The sequence below is a fragment of the Leucoraja erinacea genome, chromosome 3, assembly GCF_028641065.1.
Source record: "Leucoraja erinacea ecotype New England chromosome 3, Leri_hhj_1, whole genome shotgun sequence".
Classification (NCBI taxonomy): domain Eukaryota; kingdom Metazoa; phylum Chordata; class Chondrichthyes; order Rajiformes; family Rajidae; genus Leucoraja; species Leucoraja erinaceus.
In genome coordinates this window covers 78619847-78640174 of record NC_073379.1, presented here as the reverse complement: position 1 = coordinate 78640174, position 20328 = coordinate 78619847, and the positions used below count along the sequence as shown (strand labels likewise).

General features: G+C 45.2%; 1 protein-coding gene across 1 annotated transcript in view; it reads right to left on the bottom strand.

Moving 5' to 3' along the window:
* The window catches only part of LOC129695758 (guanine nucleotide-binding protein subunit alpha-14), a 177351-nt gene that overhangs the window by 108111 nt on the left and 48912 nt on the right, over window positions 1-20328 (bottom strand). The window lies entirely within an intron of this gene.

Below are 20328 nucleotides of genomic sequence, written 5' to 3'. Positions count from 1 at the left end.
ACAATGACATTCTTACTTGCAGCAGCACAACAAAATATGTAAACATACTATACTGTAAACAATGATAAACAAGAAAAAGAAAGCACACACAGGCACAAAAAAACAATAGTGCAATAATAGTCTATGTAGTTCATATCTTATCTGAGGTTGTGGCGTTTAATAGCCCAATGGCTGTAGGGATGAAGCTGTTCCTGAATCTGGACGTTACAGTTTTCAGACTCCTGTACCTTCTTCCTTAGGGCAGGCGTGAAATGAGGTGGTATAGGTGTCTGATGATGCTGGCTGCCTTTGAGGCAGCGACTCCTGTAACTCCCTTCGATGGTGGGAAGGTTAGAACCCGTGATGGACTGGGCAGTGTTCACAACTTTTTGCAATCTTCTTCGCTCCTGGGCATTCAAGTTGCTGAACCAGGCCGTGATGCAACCAGTCAGTATGCTCTCTACTGTACGCCTGTAAAAGTTCAAGGGAATCCTCTCTGGCATACCGAATCTCCGTAATCTTCAAGAAATAGAGGCGTTGATGAGCTTTCGTTATAATTGCATCAGTGCTGGGTCCAGGAAAGATCTTCATAAATATGCACAGCCAGGAATTTGAAGCCATTCACTCTCTCCAACATCATCCCATTTATATAGACAGGTTTGTGGGTCCTCACCAAAGTCCACAATCAGTTCCTTGGTCTTACTGATATTGAGAGCCAGGTTGTTGTGCGGCCACCATTTGGTCAGTCGATCGATCTCACTTCTATACTCTGACTCATCATCATCTGTAGGTCACTCAACAACGATGGTGTCTTCGGCAAACTTGAAGATGGAGTTTGCAGTGTCCGGCTATACAGTCATGAGTATAGAGTGCATAGAGCAAGGGGGCTGAGCACACAGCCTTGAGGTGCTCCAGTATTGATGGTTATTGAGGAAGAAGTGTTGTTTTTGCCAATTCGAACAGATTGTGATCAATGTTCCCTCTAATTTTTAGTAGTTCGTGTGCGCAGAAATCGTGTATAGGGAGGTTGCATGGCAGTCGAGGCCACGCAACACCTTCTGGAGTACGAGCGGTGAACGTCAGGTGAGCACTTACTATGGCTGCCAGTACAGCGGGCCCATCTTCTGTCCCAGCATCCGAACTCCACGCTCCACTCGCGGACCCCGAGCCGTCTGTCCCCGCAGCCGGTGTTTGGCGGCTGAAACGCCCGGCACCCGGGAGGGGGGGGGAAAGAAATCACCCCGTGTGGGGGTGGTTGAATTGGTGGGGGGGGGTGAATCACCCCGTGGGTGGGTCAGGGTCGGGGGGGGGGGACTCCTTCGGCCGCTTACATCTTGATGCTCGGGTTCAGACTGGAGGGTGACTCCAGCCCCGGACGGTCGTGAGCCGGGACTAGCCTTCAATCCGCCGGCACGCTGCTCTTTCGCATGTCAGTGAGCAGCAGTGATTTTGCCGGTTTTCTCTCACGGTTACCCCAATTTCCACAACATTTTACAGCGCAAAAATTGATAATTTTGGTGATTTCTAACTGGTAAGAACGTACATGCTTCGTGTGTTACTAATGTATGCCGGAAGCTGCCTTGTTCTCCAGAAGGATTGAGCTACTCCGTGCCTTTGACCTGATGACCTTACGTGAAACGTAAATTGTGCAATTTTTTATGCCGTCACAAATGTGTGTGTGCACTGAATTCTTGAAGGAGAGCCAGTGGATGTAGTGTATCTAGACTTTCAGAAAGCCTTTGATAAGGCCCCGCATGGGAGACTGGTGACTAAAATTAGAGCACATGGTATTGGGGGTAGGGGGTTGACATGGATAGAAAATTGGTTAGCAGACAGGAAGCAAAGAGTAGGAGTGGACGGATTCTTTTCAGAATGGCAGGCAGTGCCGAGTGGAGTGTCGCAAGGCTCGGTGTTGGGGCCGCAACTGTTTACCATATATATAAATGATTTGGAAGAGGGAATTCGGAGCAACACTAGCAAGGGTGACCTAGACAGGTTGAGTGAGTACGCAGATGCTTGGCAGATGCAGTATAATATAGATAAATGTGAGGCTATCCACATTGGCGGCAAAAACAAGGGGGGAGATTATTATCTCAATGGGGTTAGGAAAGGGGGAGGTGCAGCGAGACCTGGGTGCCCTTGCACACCGGTCACTGAAAGTTGGTTTGCAGGTACAGCAGGCAGTGAAGAAAGCTAATGGAATGTTGGCCTTCATAACAAGAGGATTTCAGTATAGGAGTAAAGAGGTTCTTCTGCAGTTTTATTGGGCTCTGGTGAGACCACATCTAGAGTATTGTGTACAGTTTTGGTCTCCTAATTTGAGGAAGGACATCCTTGTGATTGAGGCAGTGCAGCGTAGGTTCACGAGATTAATCCCTGGGATGGTGGGACTGTCATATAAGGAAAGATTGAAAAGACTAGGCTTGTATTTATTGGAGTTTAGAAGGATGAGGGGGCATCTTATAGAAACATATACAAATATAAAAGGACTGGACAAGCTAGATGCAGCAAATTTTTTGCCACAGTCTTAGAATAAAAGGGAGGCCATTTAAGACTGAGGTGAGAAAAAACGTTGTCACCCAGAGAGTTGTGAATTTGTGGAATTCCCTGCCACAGAGGGCAGTGGAGGCCAAATCACTGGATGGATTTAAGAGAGAGTTAGATAGAGCTCTAGGGACTAGTGGAATCAAGGGATATGGGGAGAAGGCAGGCACGGGTTATTGATTGGGGATGATCACCCATGACCACAATGAATGGCGGAGCAGGACTAAATGTTTCCATATTTCTAATAATAATAATTATTCGAAATATTAGAAATATAATAATAATAATTATTATTATTATTTTATTGTCATTGCACATATGTGCAACGAGATTTGGTATGCACCTTCATCCGATGTCATAACTTAAACAACTAATAAAATTTAGGTTTAGATACCCCGAGAGACATGATTTATAAAAAGAACAGTAAAACAGTCAAAACAGTCTAAAGAGCAAATATGTCTGTGCCGGGTCGATGTGCGACGTGACCATCCGAGGGAGACAGTTCATGGGGGTGGGGGGCACTCAGCAGGGCCAGTTCAGAGCAGCTATAGCTCTGGGGATGAAGCTGTTCCTGAGTCTGGACCTCATGAGCCTTTGGTGTAGCAGTTTTTACTATTTTGTTAAACCATTCAACTTTAAACCAACTTGTAGTTCTTTTGCGCATCACAACCTTTGCATCCTTCAAATTTGACATGGTGAATCAAAGTTTCTTTCAATAAAAGCTCAATGGAAGGACATTCTTGCTATTGAGGGAGTGCAGCGTAGGTTTACAAGGTGAATTCCCGGGATGGCGGGACTGTCACATGCTGAGAGAATGGAGTGGCTGGGATTGTATACTATGGAGTTGAGAAGGACGAGAGGGGATCTTATTGAAACATATAAGATTATTAAGGGTTTGGAGGCAGGAAACTTGGAGAAGGCTAGAGGCAGGAAACATGTGCCCAATGTTGGGGGAGTACAGAACCAAGGGCCACAGTTTAAGAATAAGGGGTAAGCCATTTAGAACAGAGACGGGGAAACAGTTTTTCTCACAGAGAGTTGTGAGTCTGTGGAATTCTCTGCCTCAGAGGGCGGTAGAGGCCAGTTCTCGGGATACTTTCAAGAGAGAGCTAGATATGGCTCTTAAAGATATAGGGAGAAGGCAGGAACGGGGTACTGATTGGGGATGATCAGTCATTGAATGGCGGTGCTGGCACGAAGAGCCCAATGGCCTACTCCTGCACCTATTATCTACTGTCTATAATAACCAGCTACTGAATTAGAAATTGATCTTCATAAACTGTACAATAAAGTCAATATGATTATGAGATTTTTACAAATAAATATAAATTATATACTGTATAATTATTGATTACTACATTTCGGGTAACATTGTAGTGTCTATGACATAGACACTTGAATGCTTTCGGCTTTCAAATGAAACAATTCTTTATTTTAACATTGTAACAAGTCCTCCCCTCGCCGCTGCCCCCCTCTCCTCCCCCTGCTCCCTCTCTCTCTCTCTCCTCCCTCCTCCTCTCCTCCTCTCTCCCCATTCCCTCTCTCTCCCTTTCCCCTCTCCCCTCCCTCCCTACCTCCCTACACTTCCGCGCGCCAAGGTCCAGTCCCATCCATTTACCGCTGGGTTCCTGCCAACAGCGCCGCCATATTTAAGGCGGGCGGCCCTGGCGGGGACGGATGTGGCGTCCGTGATAGGGTCTAATTGATCATTTCCCTGATGCCAGAGCGAGCTGCAGCTGTCCCCAGTGCCAGATCGGGCTGCGGATTTTGAAAATTTGAGAATTTAGAGCGGCGAAATATTATAGCGGAGATTCCCCCCCCCCCCCCCCCCAATTTCAACATCCACAGCAATCCTTTTGTGCGCAAATAAATTTTCTTTGCGCGCTGGTTTCAAAACTTGTGGAGCGCGCACACGCGCACAGCTTAAAGGGAACATTGATTGTGATCTGTTGATGTAGTCAAGGATCCAGCTGCAGAGATGCACGGAGACCCAGTTCCATGAACTTGGTAACCAGCTTGGAGGGGATGATGGTATTGAACACCAAGCAGTAGTCTATAAACAACAGCCTGACATAAGTGTTTCTACTGTCCATGTGGTCCAATGCAGAGTGGAGAGCCAGTGAGATTGCATCCTCCGTTGACCTGTAGTGGCAGTAGGAACATTGTAATGCATTAAGGTTCTCGTTGAGGTAGGAGTTGATATGCGCCATAACCTACCTCTCAAATCACTTCATCACCAAGGGCGTTAGTACCACCGATCAATAGTCATTGAGGCACGTCACCTTACTCTTCTTGGGCACCTGTATTTTTTATGCCCTCTTAAAGCAGGTGGGAACTTCAATAATGAGAGATTGAAGATGTCTGCAAAACCTCCAGCCAGTTGGTCTGCACAGATTTTTAGAACATGACCAGGTATACCATCAGATCCAGATGCTTTCAGAGGGTTCACCCTGCCAAAGGATTATCTAACATCGACCTCTGTGATGGTGACTGTAATACCATATGGGCTCTGGAAGGCACATCAGTGTTCTCCCTATCAAAGCATGAAGAAGATCCAACATTGAGCTCGTCAGGGAGCGATGCTTCGCTATGGCTTGAGCTGCCCCCTAATTTCGCCTTGTAGGAAGTGATGGCATTCAAGCCCAGCCACAGTTACCGAACATCCACCTCATTCTCCAGCTTAAAGCAAAGTCCCTGTTAGCCCTTTTTGATGGCCTTATCAAGGTCATATCTGGACCTTGTATCTCTGCGATGCCAAAATTGAATGCCCGGGATGAGGTCCTCAGAAGAATGCGGATCTCCTGGTTTATCCATGGTTTCTGGTTAGGAAACACTCGGATGGGTTTTATAGAATACTATAATGATCCACTTTAAGCTCAATTTCACACACATTCTCATCCTTGTGAAAACATCCTGTAATTGGCTTTTTACTTCCATGTTTATTTTAAGAATTCTTCAATGTTAATTTAGTTCTGTTTATTTATTGACAAGTGTACTGAGGTACAGTGAAAATATTTTGTTGTGGGCTAACCACAATGCTCAAGCACAATATGTGATGTCACTGCTACTGGATACTTAAAATGCTATGGAAATGATAGATGATAGGAATGATAAATACTTACAGTGCCTTCCATAATGTTTGGGAAAAAGAACCAACATTTATTTATTTGCCTCGGTACTCCATAATTTGAGAAGTAATAGAAAAAAAAATCACATGTGGTTAAAGTGCACATTGGCAGATTTTATTAAAGGGCATTTTTATACATTTTGGTTTCACCATGTAGAAATTACAGCAGTGTTGATATATGGTCCCCCCATTTCAGGGCACCGTAATGTTTGGGACACAACAATGTCATGTAAATGAAAATAGTCATGTTTAGTATTTTGTTGCATATCCTTTCCATGCAATGACTGGTTGAAGTAATGGTGGATGGCTGTTTGTCAGGTTGGAGGCCGGTGACTAGTGGGGTGCCTCAGGGATCTGTGTTGGGTCCACTGTTGTTTGTCATGTACATCAATGATCTGGATGATGGTGTGGTAAATTGGATTAGTAAGTGTGCTGATGATACTATGATTGGTGGTGTTGTGGATAATGAAGTAGATTTTCAAAGTCTACAGAGAGATTTAGGCCATTTGGTAGAGTGGGCAGAAAGATTGCAGATGGTTTAATGCTGATAAGTGTGAGGTGCTACATCTTGGCAGGAAAAATCAAAATAGGACGTACATGGTAAATGGTAGCAAATTGAGGAATGCAGTTGAACAGAGGGATCTAGGAATAACTGTGCATAGTTCCCTGAAGGTGGAATCTCATGTAGATAGGGTGGTAAAGAAAGCTTTTGGTGTGCTGGCCTTTATAAACCAGAGCATTGAGTAAAGAAGTTGGGATGTAATGTTAAAATTGTACAAGGCATTGGTGAGGCCAATTCTGGAGTATGGTGTGCAGTTTTGGTCGTCAAATTATAAGAAGGATGTCAACAAAATAGAGAGAGTACAGAGGAGATTTACTAGAATGTTGCCTGGGTTTCAACAACTAACTTGTAGAGAAAAGTTGAACAAGTTAGGTCTTTATTCTTTGGAGCGCAGAAGGTTAAGGGGGGACTTGATAGAGGTCTTTAAAATGATGAGAGGGATAGAGAGTTGACGTGGATAAGCTTTTTCCATTGAGAGTGGGGAAGATTCAAACAAGAGGACATGATTTGAGAATTAAGGGACAGAAGTTTAGGGGTAACATAAGGGGGAATTCTTTACTCAGAGAGTGGTAGCTGTGTGGAATGAGCTTCCAGTGGAAGTGGTGGAGGCAGGTTTGATTTTATCATTTAAAAATAAATTGGATAGGTATATGGACGGGAAAGGAATGGAGGGTTATGGTCTGAGTGCAGGTAGATGGGACTAGGTGAGAAGTTCGGCACAGACTAGAAGGGCCGAGATGGTCTGTTTCCGTGCTGTAATTGTTATATGGTTGTATGATTCATGGTTATCACCAGTTGCTGGGTGTCTTCTCTAGTGATGCTCTGCCAAGCCTGTATTGCAGCCATCTTTAGCTTGTGCTTGTTTTGGGGGCTAGTCCCCTTCAGTTTTCTCTTCAGCATATAAAAGACATGCTCAATTGGGTTCAGAGCAGATGATTGACTTGGCCACTGAAGAATTGACCATTTTTTCGCTTTGAAAATCCTTTGTTGCTTTAGCAGTATATTTGGGATCATTGTCTTGCTGCAGAATGAACCGCCAGTCAAAGAGTTTCAAGTCAAGTCAAGTCAAGAGAGTTTTTGTCATGTGTCCCAGATAGGACTGACATTCTTGCTTTGCTTCAGCACAACAGAATATAGCAGGCATGAATACAGAACAGATCGGTGTGTCCACATACCATTAAATAAATATATACACACATCAATAAATCAGATAAAGTGCAAATAAACAGATAATGGTCGATTAATGTTCAGAGATTTGTTTCAGTTGAGTTTAATAGCCTGTGGCTGTGGGGAAGCAGCTATTTCTGAACCTGGACGTTGCAGTCTTCAGGCTCCTGCACCTTATACCTGAAGTAAGCGGGGAAATGAATGTGTGGCCAGGATGGTGTGGGTCCTTGATCATGCTGCAAGCCTTTTTGAGGCAGCGACTGCGATTGATCCCCTCGATGGTAGGGAGGTCAGAGCCGATGATGGACTGGGCAGTGTTTACTACTTTTTGTTGTCTTTTCCGCTCCTGGGCGCTCAAGTTGCCGAACCAAGCCACGATGGTCAGTGTTCTCGGACCAAGAGAGATCTTCAGAAATATGCACACCCAGGAATTTGAAGCTCTTGACCCTTTCCACCATCGACCCGTTGATATAAACGGGACTGTGGGTCTCCATCCTACCCCTTCCAAAGTCCACAATCAGTTCCTTGGTTTTGCTGGTGTTGAGGGCCAGGTTATTGTGCTGGCACCATTTGGTCAGTCTGTCGATCTCACTTCTATACTCTGACTCGTCCCCATCAGTGATACGTCCCACAACAGTGGTGTCGTCAGCGAAGTTGATGATGGAGTTCGCACTATGACTGGCTACGCAGTCATGAGTATAGAGTGAGTACAGCAGGGGGCTGAGCACCCAGCCTTGAGGTGCTCCCGTGCTGATTGTTATCAAGGCTGACACATTTCCACGTATACGAACAGTCTGTGGTCTTTGAATGAGGAAATCAAGGATCCAATTGCAGAGGGATGCGCAGAGACCCAGATCTGAGAGCTTGGTAACCAGCTTGGAGGGGATGATTGTATTAAATGCTGAGCTGTAAATGAATAACAGCCTGACATATGAGTTTTTGTTGTCCAAATGGTCCAGAGCGGAGTGGAGAGCCAGCGAGATCGCATCCACCGTTGATCTGTTGTGGCGGTAAGCGAACTGCAGTGGGTCCAGGTTATTGTCGAGGTAGGAGTTGATTTGCACCATGATCAACCTCTCAAAGCACTTCATCGCCACAGACGTTAGTGCCACTGGTCGATAGTCATTGAGGCACGTCACCTTGCTTTTCTTGGGCACCAGTACAATTGATGCCCTTTTAAAGCAGGTAGGAACCTCAGACCTCAGAAAGGTTGAAAATGTCCGCAAAAAATCCAGCCAGTTGGTCCGCACAGGTTTTTAGAACATGGTGCCTATACATGTCAGAATTCATTACGCTACTATCATCAGCAGTTGTATCATCAATGATGATAAGTGAGCCAGTGCCTTCAGCAGCCGCACATGCCCAGGCCATAACACCCCAACCACCATGTTTCACAGATGAGGTGTATGCTTTGAATCTTGGGCAGTTACTATTTTTGCGGCTAACCAGTGGTTTGCATCTTGCAGTGTAGCCTCTGTATTTCTGTTCATGAAGTCCTCGGCGGACAGTGATCATTGATAAATCCACACCTGTCTCCTGAATGTTTCTGATCTGTCAGCCAGGTGTTTGGGAATTTTTCTTTATTATAGAGAGAATTCTTCTGTCATCATCTGTGGAGGTCTTCCTTGGCCTGCCAGTCCCTTTGCGATTAGTAAGCTCACCAATGTTCTTCTTAATGATGTTCCAAACAGTTGATTTTGGTAAGCCTAAGGTTTGGCTGATGTCCCTAACAGTTTTATTTGTGTTTCTCAGTCTCATATCCAGTGAAGGTGGTGGAGGCAGGTTCATTTTTATCATTTAAAAATAAATTGGATAGTTATATGGACGGGAAAGGAATGGAGGGTTATGGTCTGAGCGCAGGTATATGGGACTAGGGGAGAATACATGTTCGGCACGGACTAGAAAGGTCGAGATGGCCTGTTTCCGTGCTGTAATTGTTATATGGTTATATTATATGGTTATAATGGCTTCATTGACTTTCATTGGCACAACTTTGGTCCTCATGTTGATAAACAGCAATAAAAGTTTCCAAAGGTGATGGAAAGACTGGAAAGACCAGGTGCCGGGAGCTCTCTTATACCTGCATTAAAGAGGCAATTAAACACGCCTGAGCAATTACAAACACCTATGAAGCCATGTGTCCCAAACATTATGGTGCCCTGAAAGGAGGGACTATGTGTAAACGCTGCTGCAAATTCTACATGGCGAAACCAAAATGTATAAAAATGGCTTTTATTAAAATCTGACAGTGCACCTCAACTACATGTGATTTTTTTTCTATTACAAATCTCAAATTGTGGAGTAGAGGCAAATAAATAAATGATGGGTCTTCGTCCCAAACATTATGAAGAGCACTGTAGATCATTTTTGAGAGCAGTCATTCATCTGCAAACACCATTAATTTACAGCCGACAACAAAACTCTGGCCATTCAAAGATTCTTTGAAGTAGTTGTCCATAAATACTTCATCAATTATACCCGTGAGGTAAAATAATCAATCATATTGGAAACCATCAGCACAGAACTTTCACAAAAAACCTCTAGTAATGTCCTAGAAAATATCCTAATGCAGATAAACTGCAAAATATATTGTACATTATTAACAGAAATATTACCTTTCTCACTATGGTACCTTGACAAGATAATAAACTTGCCTTCCAGTGTCCATGTACGGGAATAAGTGCAGCAAATGCATGACAACATAGACAAAACAACTGCAAGTGCACAGAAAGCAACTTCTTCAGAAAGGTCAAAATATGCAAAGACTGGATTATCTTTACCAAAAGCTTCCTAGAGACATGATCAGATTAGTTGGAGTTACTGTGCCATGTTCGAGTTAATTAAAAGTTTATTTATCCTACGAGATTAAATTACGTTAAATATTTTTTGATCAAAGAACTTCCCTCACTTGTTATTCTGCAATGAACTCATGCACATGTCGTAGTTTTGTCTTGTGAGCAACAGCTGTCTCATTTTAATCTCTCACCAACAGCCCAATCTGCTGGCACTTTATAAAGGGGATTAGAGAAGCAGGAATTTCTGGACTGCTGTGGCGAACAATATCAATTTGCAATAAATGTGAAGAGAGCAATCTTCATGTCTTTAGCGTTCCACTTAATATTGGGCTGTACAAGTGATCTCCTCCCAAACCCCACTTCCTCCCCACCTATACTTTATGGAATGTGGGCATCATTAGTAATATCCTCAAAAAAGTAGTGTGGAATCATTTAGTTTAACCGGAGATACAGCATGGGAACAGGCCCTTCAGCACAACACGTTCACACTGACTATCAATCGCCATAGTTGTATGTCATTCCGCTTTCTCCACCACACCCAGATTGGTTGTTCAACCAATTCCCTCTGACTCCCGTCTCATCCCACGCCTCTTTTCTTTACACTAGCTATCTTCCTCTCCATTCACCTGCACCATCATCACCACAGATGCTAAACGACCCGTTAAATTCCTTGTGTAGGTTTCCATTATCACCTTCCTTACTTATTAGATTTCAAACACTGGTAGTCTTTGTGGGTTACCTTCACCCATGCATCCCCTTACGTGGGTCCATCTGCCCATTTTCCTTCACCCTGCCTCAGTCCAGCAATCACCTACTGGGCCATCGCACTTCTCCTCCTCCTCTCTTTACACTGGCTACCTTCCCGCTCCAGAAAAAAAGTGTCGGAGCAACTCAGCTGATTGGGCAGCAACTGTGGAGCGAATGGACAGACGACATTTTGAGCGGGACCCTTCATCAGAATGAGTATCATGAAGGTCCCAACCCAAAACATTATCTGTCCATTCCTGCTGCAGATACTGCCTGACCCACTGAGTTCCTCCAACATCTTGTTTTTTTTGTTCAAGACTCCAGCATCTGCAGTTTCTTATGCCTGCATCGTCCCTCTCCACTCAGTCCTGTGGACAGTTTCGATATGAAATGTCGATAATTCATCTTACACCCACCCCAACAGATGCTGGCCAACCTGTCGAGTTCCTTCACCAGGTTGATTGTTTGTTGGTTGCACCAATTTCACTTCACTGTTTCTGTACAGAGAAGGCACTTTCAACATGACTGAATAACATCAAAACAGGGTATTGCACATAGTAGGTAAGCTATAGGGACTGCTTAGAAATCAACTGCAGAGATCTAACGGAATGAGCTGAGTGTCGTCCCATATTTTTGATATCAAGAACTTCCGTAACACACAGAACTTAGCAGTCAATTTGTGCACAGCACGTTTTCACAATCTGCAACCAGATAACCTATATTTAGTGATCTTGATTGAGACAAATAATATCCCAGACACAGTTTTCCCTCTTCAACATAACTTCCTTGAATTACTCATCTTCACCCGAGGGAGCAAATGGTACCTTGGTGCAACTCATCTGAAAGACAGCACTTCAACAGTGAAGCATTCTGCCCTTCTCTGGAGACGCAGGCCACTTTTAGAGATAATTTATCAACTCTCCACTTACAATTGGCATTATCAGACACTCCGATCATCTCACCCATCCTTTCGACCCCCACCGATCACTTTTCTCTCGGGCTTTAATCCACTTTATAAATTCTACCCTGGTAGAATAGGTAGAGCTGCTGCCTCAGAGCACCAGAGACCTCGGGTATTGTCTGTGTGAAGTCTGCACATTCTCCCTGTGACCGTGTGGGTTTCCTCAGGGTTGCTCCAGTTTCCTCTCACATCCCAGAGATACAGATTTGTAATTTGCCCCTAGTGTGTAGGGAGTGGATGCAAAAGCGGGATAACGTAGAACCAGTGTGTAAATGGGTGATCAATGGTCAATGTGGATCCGGTGTAACTAAGGACACATTTCTATGCTGTATTTCTAAACTGAAATATATAATGAAATTGAAATGTGGTATCTGGAAAGGAAGGCAGTGATGCCTTGTTTGGTGCCTTTACATAAGTGATTCATGGTTGTTGATATTATCATACATAGGTAGGTGTTTGTGGTGAATTTGATTCCAGTGGTTCTCTGTACAAAGAAGGATTTTAATTGGAATGCCAGATATATCTCATGAACATTACAAAGCATGGTCATACAATCCTGGGATCTGGCAGACTGGTCATCGTCACTAACTTAGGATATTTTCATTTGCCATGTTAAGGGTTGCTGCTATTCAGAGTATATCAACTTTTGATTCTTCCATGGTAAACAAGAATATCTAGCAAGTTGTAAAGAGTCCTAGACTTAACATTTTTTGAAGTATTGCCCTTTGCTTTAGGTATTTTGCATGATTAAAATGTGACCAAAAATATTTGTGACCAAGGTATTTTAACACCTAAATTTTGTATACAACAATTTTCCACCCATAAAATTATCTCATGATAAAAAGATTTTGGCATTCATATATTTTTTATTACCAATACATATTTGACTGTTGCATTATTTCCTTCTTCCTCGCCCTGTCCATTATTTATTTAACATTTTTTTCTTACTGCACTTTTTCCATTTAATTAAAAATTATTTTTCTTCCGAAATTTTTGCCGAGTGTATAATCCCTTGGATTTTTCTAAATGCCACGTTTCTCATCCTTTATAATAGACTTTACTGTTTTCCCTATTAGATGAGAGGTTAACCAATGCATAGTTTCCTTCTTCCTCGCCCTGTCCTTTATCAAGATTCAAGATTCAATTTAATTGTCATTTAAACATTGTGGTTACATTTACCAAACCAACAAGGAGCTATCCAGAATTCTATAGAATAATGATAACCGCAGCATCCACTATTTCCACAGCTATCACCTTTAGAATGTTGGGCTACAAATTATCAGCCCATGATATCTACCAATTTTCAGTCGAGTAATTACTCCAATAAAATGTTCTTACCAATAAGTGAGTTTGGTATTCCGACTGCGCATGCACAGGTCATTAGCTATAAAACAGTCCTGGCAACGGTGGTGCTGCATTGTGCGCAGGCTTGCGTTTCGTCCGTAGTCGGGGTCGGGGTCGGCTCTCCTTCGCTGCGGGTGCAGTTGAGTTGCTATTGGGCCGTCCCCACCCCCTCCCCAGTGTCCCGTCCCTGTCCGGAGGTGTCCGGGATGGTTCTGGGCTGGCAGGGCGGCCCCGGACTTTCAACCGCTGGCTCCAGCTCGGCTTTGCCTGTCCCGCCAGGTTGGCCGGCAGCCCTTCACCTCCATCCCCCTCCCGTCAGTCCAACCGAGATCCTGCTGAAAATGGGCAGCCGCCGGCCCTTCTCGAAGACGGGTGACTCGGAGCCGCTGCTGCTGGAGGCGTCCTGGTTGGAGAGAGAGTCTGCGGATGGGCTCCTGCCGGGCGCCCGCTGGGGCTGCGGGTACTGTTGGTGATGATGGTGTTGGCGGCAGCAGCAACCTCCTCCCCCTCTCTTGCCCAGCCCCAAGCCCAGAGTCAGGGCCAGCTCCAGCTCCAGGTCTGGGCTGAAGGCCGCCTGCAGCACGGCACAGTCTAGCGCCAGGCCGGAGGAGGCCAAGCCCAGGCTGGCGCTCTGGCGCAGGCGAGGATAGGGCCCTCGCTCCTCCTCGGGGTTATGGATGAAGTGGCAGCGGGTACGTAGGGGCAAAAGCTGGTGGTGTGAAAGGTACGGCTTGCACTTGGGGTAGCGGCTGAGGCCGTGGGCGAACTGGCACTTGTCGCCATAGCGACCCATTGGGGAGTGAGTTACTCTGGAGTTGGAGTGGGGTTGGGCTGGAGTTGGCGCAGGCTGTGGGTTCTATGGCTTCTGTGGGTCTGGGGCCGCTAGTGTTGTCGGTTGGCCCTGTGGGAGAGGTGGATGTGAGTTGGGGTTGATGCTTCTCTGCGCTGAGCCTGGGGGCGGTGAAGACTGAACCAAAATATCTATTTAATCGCTTAACCATCCCCTCCACTCCCCCCCCCCCCCCCCCTCGCATCTCTAAAGAAATGTATTCCTTTGTGTTCCTATCCCAAATTCGTTTTCACCAACAAACAGCTAACAAAAGGCCTAGTTACCTTTATCATCGTAACTTTTTTGTATATCTTTCATTCATTGTTCTTTATCTCTCAACATGGACTGAAGGCTGAAGGAATTTAATTCCACTAAACTAAACTAAAACAAGTTGTGCAATATGGAAAACAAATTAGCAAGAAATTACTTGATTAAAAATTAACATAAATTCCTTAACTATTTACCTTCTGAATACAATACGAGTATCTTTTCAACAGGGATGGAATACTCAAATGCTATGTTCAATGGGAACAGAGCAACAAGTTGGTCAGTGGGGGCGCTGCAAGCCGGCAGCCCTGCCAGAAGCGTGTCAGTTTTTTCAACTTTTTTAATTGTTTTTAGTGTGTTTCAATGTATGTTTTTAATGTTTCTCTGTGTGTTTTGTGTGGGGGGTGGCGTGGGGAGTTAAGGGGGAAAACCGCTTCGGTCGCCTCCACCACGGAGAGGCGACTTTTTCCATGTCGCCTCCCCCGTGGCCTAACATCGAGGATCGGTGCGGCTTCAGCAGCGGGCGCAGCGTGGACTCTCGGCGTGGAGCGGGCGAGCCCTCGCCGGGGCTTGCTGGATGGGAGCGCTCCGTTCGCTGGCCAGCGGCAGCCTGAAGCCACGGTCTGCGGAGCTCCAGCTGGCGCTGCGTCCGCAGCCTGGGATTCCTCCTTGGGGACCCGGGAGAATAAGAAGCTACCACCACCGGCCCGCGGCCTACTTCTACCGCGGGCGCGGCGGGGACTTCCATTCAGGAGCGGGACCCCTGGAGGGGAGCTTCGGCTGCCGGCCCTGCAGTCTGCGGTGCTTCTGGCAGCGGTGCGGTGCGAAGTTTAAATCTTCGACCGCCGGCCTGCGGCCTACACCAAACTGAAGCCGCAGTCTCCGGTGGGGGAGGCACCGATTCAGGACTTACCTTGACTTTTACTCATCTGGATGCCTGCAGTGGCAGATGCGGAGGGTTGAGGTGCCGACCACGGGGGAAAATGGAGGAGGACTGGCCAAATTTTATGCCTTCCACCAGAGTGATGAATGCTGCGGTGGATGTTTGTGTTAAATTTGCATTGTGCATCTTGTGTGTTCTTTTTCATTGTACCGCTGCTGATAAATTCATTGTCACTTGCACTTTATGTGCAAGTGACGAATAAAACTGATTGATTGATTGTTTGACTTAATTTCCGATGACACTTATTTTTAACATTTTGCCGACACCAACAGATTTTCCAGCAGGCATTGTCTGTGCTTCTAAAATCAACTTACCCCAAAAGCTGCAACCAAGTGATGAGTTATTTCTCCATTTGAAGATTAAAAACAAACTTATTACATCTTCCTGGCTATTTACATGGTTCTCTCTTATATTGGAGTCTCCTTGGTGGCACACAAAATTGAAATACTACACAAGGCATCATCCAAGAATAAAGCCATGCAATTTATCAAGCTTGTACAATCTTAAATCAACATTTACCATAAATCACTCATACACACGCTAGTCACCTTTGCTTCACATTTTGTATCCCTGACATTTCTAAAAAGCAAATTTTCATTTTAAAACATTAATTTGCTGTCTTTAATTTTTAATAAAACAACAAAGATTAATGAATTACAGAATATACAAAAAATACAAGAATATTTTGTTTCTGAACATCAACTTATTGAGCTCTAAGAACGTGTTGCTGTTGAGTTTGAGATGGCAGGTGTGATTATGCATAGAACAAGATAGTACACTGGTGTACAATTTTGGTCGCCCAATTATAGGAAGGATGTCAACAAAATAGAGAGAGTACAGAGGAGATTTACTAGAATGTTGCCTGGGTTTCAACAACTAAGTTACAGAGATAGGTTGAATAAGTTAGGTCTTTATTCTCTGGAGCGCAGAAGGTTAAGGGGGGGACTTGATAGAGGTCTTTAAAATGATGAGAGGGATAGACAGAGTTGATGTGGACAAGCTTTTCCCTTTGAGAATAGGGAAGATGCAAACAAGAGGACATGACTTCAGAATTAAGGGACAGAAGTTTAGGGGTAATATGAAGGGGAACTTCTTTACTCAGAGAGTGGTAGCGGTGTGGAATGAGCTTCCAGTGGAAGTGGTGGAGGCAGGTTGATTGGTATCATTTAAAAATAAATTGGATAGGCATGTGGATGAGAAGGGAATGGAGGGTTATGGTATGAGTGCAGGCAGGTGGGACTAAGGGGAAAAAAAGTTGTTCGGCACGGACTTGTAGGGCCGAGATGGCCTGTTTCCGTGCTGTAATTGTTATATGGTTATTGTTATATCATCAGCCATGAACTATTTTCCAGAACACTAAAAGGATATTGATAATAACATAGCAAAAAACATGAAGCATACAATTTCCTGAAAGAATAAGTCAAGGATTACAATGTACACTCAAGGAAATGAAAATAGATAAGCCAATAGAGACCACTCTTACTGCTAGAATGAAAGAAATGCTAAAAGAGAACAATGATCAACAATTCTGCATCAGCTACCGTATTTCCCAGCAATGAAGTCGCACTTGTGTTGAAGACGCACCCCCATTTTGAGTAAATTTTGAAAAAAGGCTGATGGGACAGGATCAAGGGTTTGGTTTAGTCCAGGGGTCGGCAACCTTTTTTGCGTGTTTGCGAGTGGATGGCGGGCCACATCTATCCCCATAGTTAATAAATGGAGGTAATAATACATACCAATTAAATTAGTAATTAGTATTAATATATACTAATATTACATACTTGCTGTAGTTCCCAGGTCGCCTGCGAGCCCCGGGCTACTGAGTGAGTTGCTGGCATGATCCCCGACCCCCTCCTTCTCAAAGCTCCTGCCCTCTCCACAACTTTACCCCTGGCGGCCCAGCCGTGCTGACCCGGGTCAGACTCCCCACATGCTGTGGAAGGAACTGAGGGATAGCCAAGTCTATCTTTCTTGGCTAACAATCTAACCTTCGGCCTCCAAAGCACAGGTAAATTTTCGAGCCTTATTTTTGGGTAAAAAATAGCGTCTTCATTGCCAGGAAATACGGTAATTACATCCATCAACACAAACCTATAAAGAAGAGACAAGCTTGAATAGCTTTAGCGAATACACATAGTAATGTGTTAATGAGTCATTAGGCAGAATCCAGTGGATTTTGTTTTTAATTAATATATTTTCATATAGTTTCACATTACAGAGTTGGGTTCAAATTAGTTATTAAAAATTAAGCTGTGGCAGAAAAAAAAGTTTATAAGCAAAGGATAGGAAAAAATAGTAAGCAGACTATTGGATAACGTTGCAGCTTGGTTTGGGAACAACTCTGCCCGAGACCACAAGAAATTGCAGAAAGTTGTGAAAATAATCCAAAACACCACACAGACCAGACACCACTCCATTGATTCCATCCCCATTTCAAACTGCCTTGGAAAAGCAGCCAACATAATCAAAGACAAAATCTCCATTCTGAAGGTACGTCCTTCTATTCTGAGGTTGTGCCCTCTGGTTCTAAACACTGTCGTTACTGGAAACATCCTTTCCACGTCCACTATCTAGGCTTTTCATTATCTTTTATTCAACTTTTCATTATCTGGTAAGTTTCAACAAGTTTACCCCTCATCCTTCAAAACTCCAGTTAGCCTTCAACCGCTCCTCATACATTAACCCAATAGTCCCCGGGATCATTCTCGTAAATATCCTCTGGTCCTTCTCCAAAACCACAGGGCTCGAAATTAGCGGTTGCCTGGGTGCCACTGACCACTCAAAGCGCCGCAGGGCAACCTAAACACCGAGTCATTTTGCCCGACTTGGCAACCAGATACTGGTTTGTACCGAAGATAGACACAAAAAACTGGAGTAACTCCGCGGGTCAGGCAGCATCTCTGGAGAAAAGGAACGCAACGTTTTGTGTCGGCGGTGACAGGCCCTGAACAGCAGCAGCAGCGGCCGCGACAGTGGCTCCATTTCCTCCTCCTCCCGCACCCCATGATAGCGGCTGCTGCTTGCAAACCCGCTAACGGCGCTTTCAAAACAAACCCTCCCGCACGCCGAGGCCGGGAGGAGGGAGAGAGGGGGAGATGGAGCCGCTATTACGGCCGTTCCCCCCATTCCTCCTGCGCTGATCTCCCCCCCCCCCCACCATCCATCCTGTACTGATCCTCCCATTCAAGAGGAATGGGGGGAACAAACTGAAGAAGGATCTCGACCCGAAACATTGCCCATTTCCTTCGCTCTATAGATGCTGCCTCATCGACTGAGTTTCTCCAGCACTTTTGTTTACCCCCATCCATCCCGTACTGAACCCCCCCCCCCCCCCCCCATTCAACACCACTGACATCCCCCGTGCTCTCCCCTCACAATTTGATCTACCCCAACCAACACGTACTAATTCACCTGCCTCAATCCAACCATTCTGCACCGACTGCTCCCCCCCCCCCCCCCAGCCATCTATCCACCCCGCACTGATTCACACACACGCCCGTCCCTGACCCAATTGTGCTGGAAATGTCTTCAGAGCGAACATTGACTGATAACGGAATGCAATCAAATGTGTTTTAATTCCCAATGTTATTATTTGTTTTAATCTATAAAGATGGATTAATTAAATTGTGAACACGTGAAACATTAAAACCGCAGTGTTCGATTGTCACTGCTACCATTAACACATTATTACAGAATTCATTTTAACGGCAAATCAATGCTCTTAATATGGAGTAGCAGTACTGTAGTTATTTAATGAGCAACATTCACAACTATACGTACGCATATATGTTACCATGGTCCAGGATTTATTGACACAGGTTGATCAAACGCTGAATAATCCAACCACATTTTAGTTTGGAAGTGGAAAGAACTAATAGAAATTGCATTAATTGCAATGTGTAGAAAGAGTTGAGATACTATCTTATAATTTTGCTACATGCCATTGTTGGATATATCATGTCTTGATTGGTGAATATGTTTAGTTTGTGACTTTATTTGAAGCAGAAATAATATGTGAATGCTTCATTGAGTATAATTCCGACTGGTAACTACGCACTTCGTCTGACACATTAGTGCCATCTTAAATGACTTCCTAAACTGTCATTTGGCAACCTAAATAGCTGCCAAGGTTGCCCGGCTGGCAACAGGGAAAAAAAGTTAAGCGAGAGCCCTGAACCAGCACATTCTTCCTCAGATATGGGGCCCAAAACTGTTCCCATTGTAGCAAAGGGTGTGCAGGGGTCAGCAGAGGTCTTACCTTTGTCCCCCTCCGTCCCCATCTCAATGTGTTCCGCGCCCACCATGACTTGGAGCGCTTCTACCGTCGTCTCCGCCTCACAGCGCACTTCCATGGGAAGGAGTCCTCGCCCCCCAATGATGACACTTTTTCCCGTCTCCAACGCGCCCCCTCCTCGTGGAACTCCTCTCGTAAAGTCCCGGCTCTGAAACTCTTTATCCAGAACTGCCGCCGCGAAGTCTACCGCCTCAACTTCTCCACTCCCCTGTCTCACTCCAATCTCTCCCCCCCTGAACGCACTGCCATTGAATCACTCCGCAAAAACCCAGATTGGGTTATCAAACCAGCCGACAAGGGAGGTGCCGTGGTAGTCTGGCGCGTCGATCTCTACAAAGCTGAGGCCACGCGCCAACTCTCGGACACCTCCTCCTACTTACCCTTGGACCATGACCCCACTGACGAGCACCAGGCCACCATATCTAGCACCATCACCGACTTCATCAATTCCCACGCCCTGCCCGACCAAGCTTCCAACCTCATCGTTCCCCAGCCCCGCACGGCCCGTTTTTACCTTCTCCCCAAAATCCACAAACCCGGCTCTCCCGGCAGACCCATTGTCTCTGCTTGTTCGTGCCCCACTGAACTCATCTCCACATACCTTGACTCCATACTATCCCCCTTGGTCAAATCCCTTCCCACCTATGTTCTAGACACCTCAGACACTCTCCGCCGCCTCCGCGCATTCCACTCTCTAGGCCCTCACCCCCTCATCTTCACCATGGATGTCCAGTCACTCTACACCTCCATCCCCCACCAGGATGGCCTC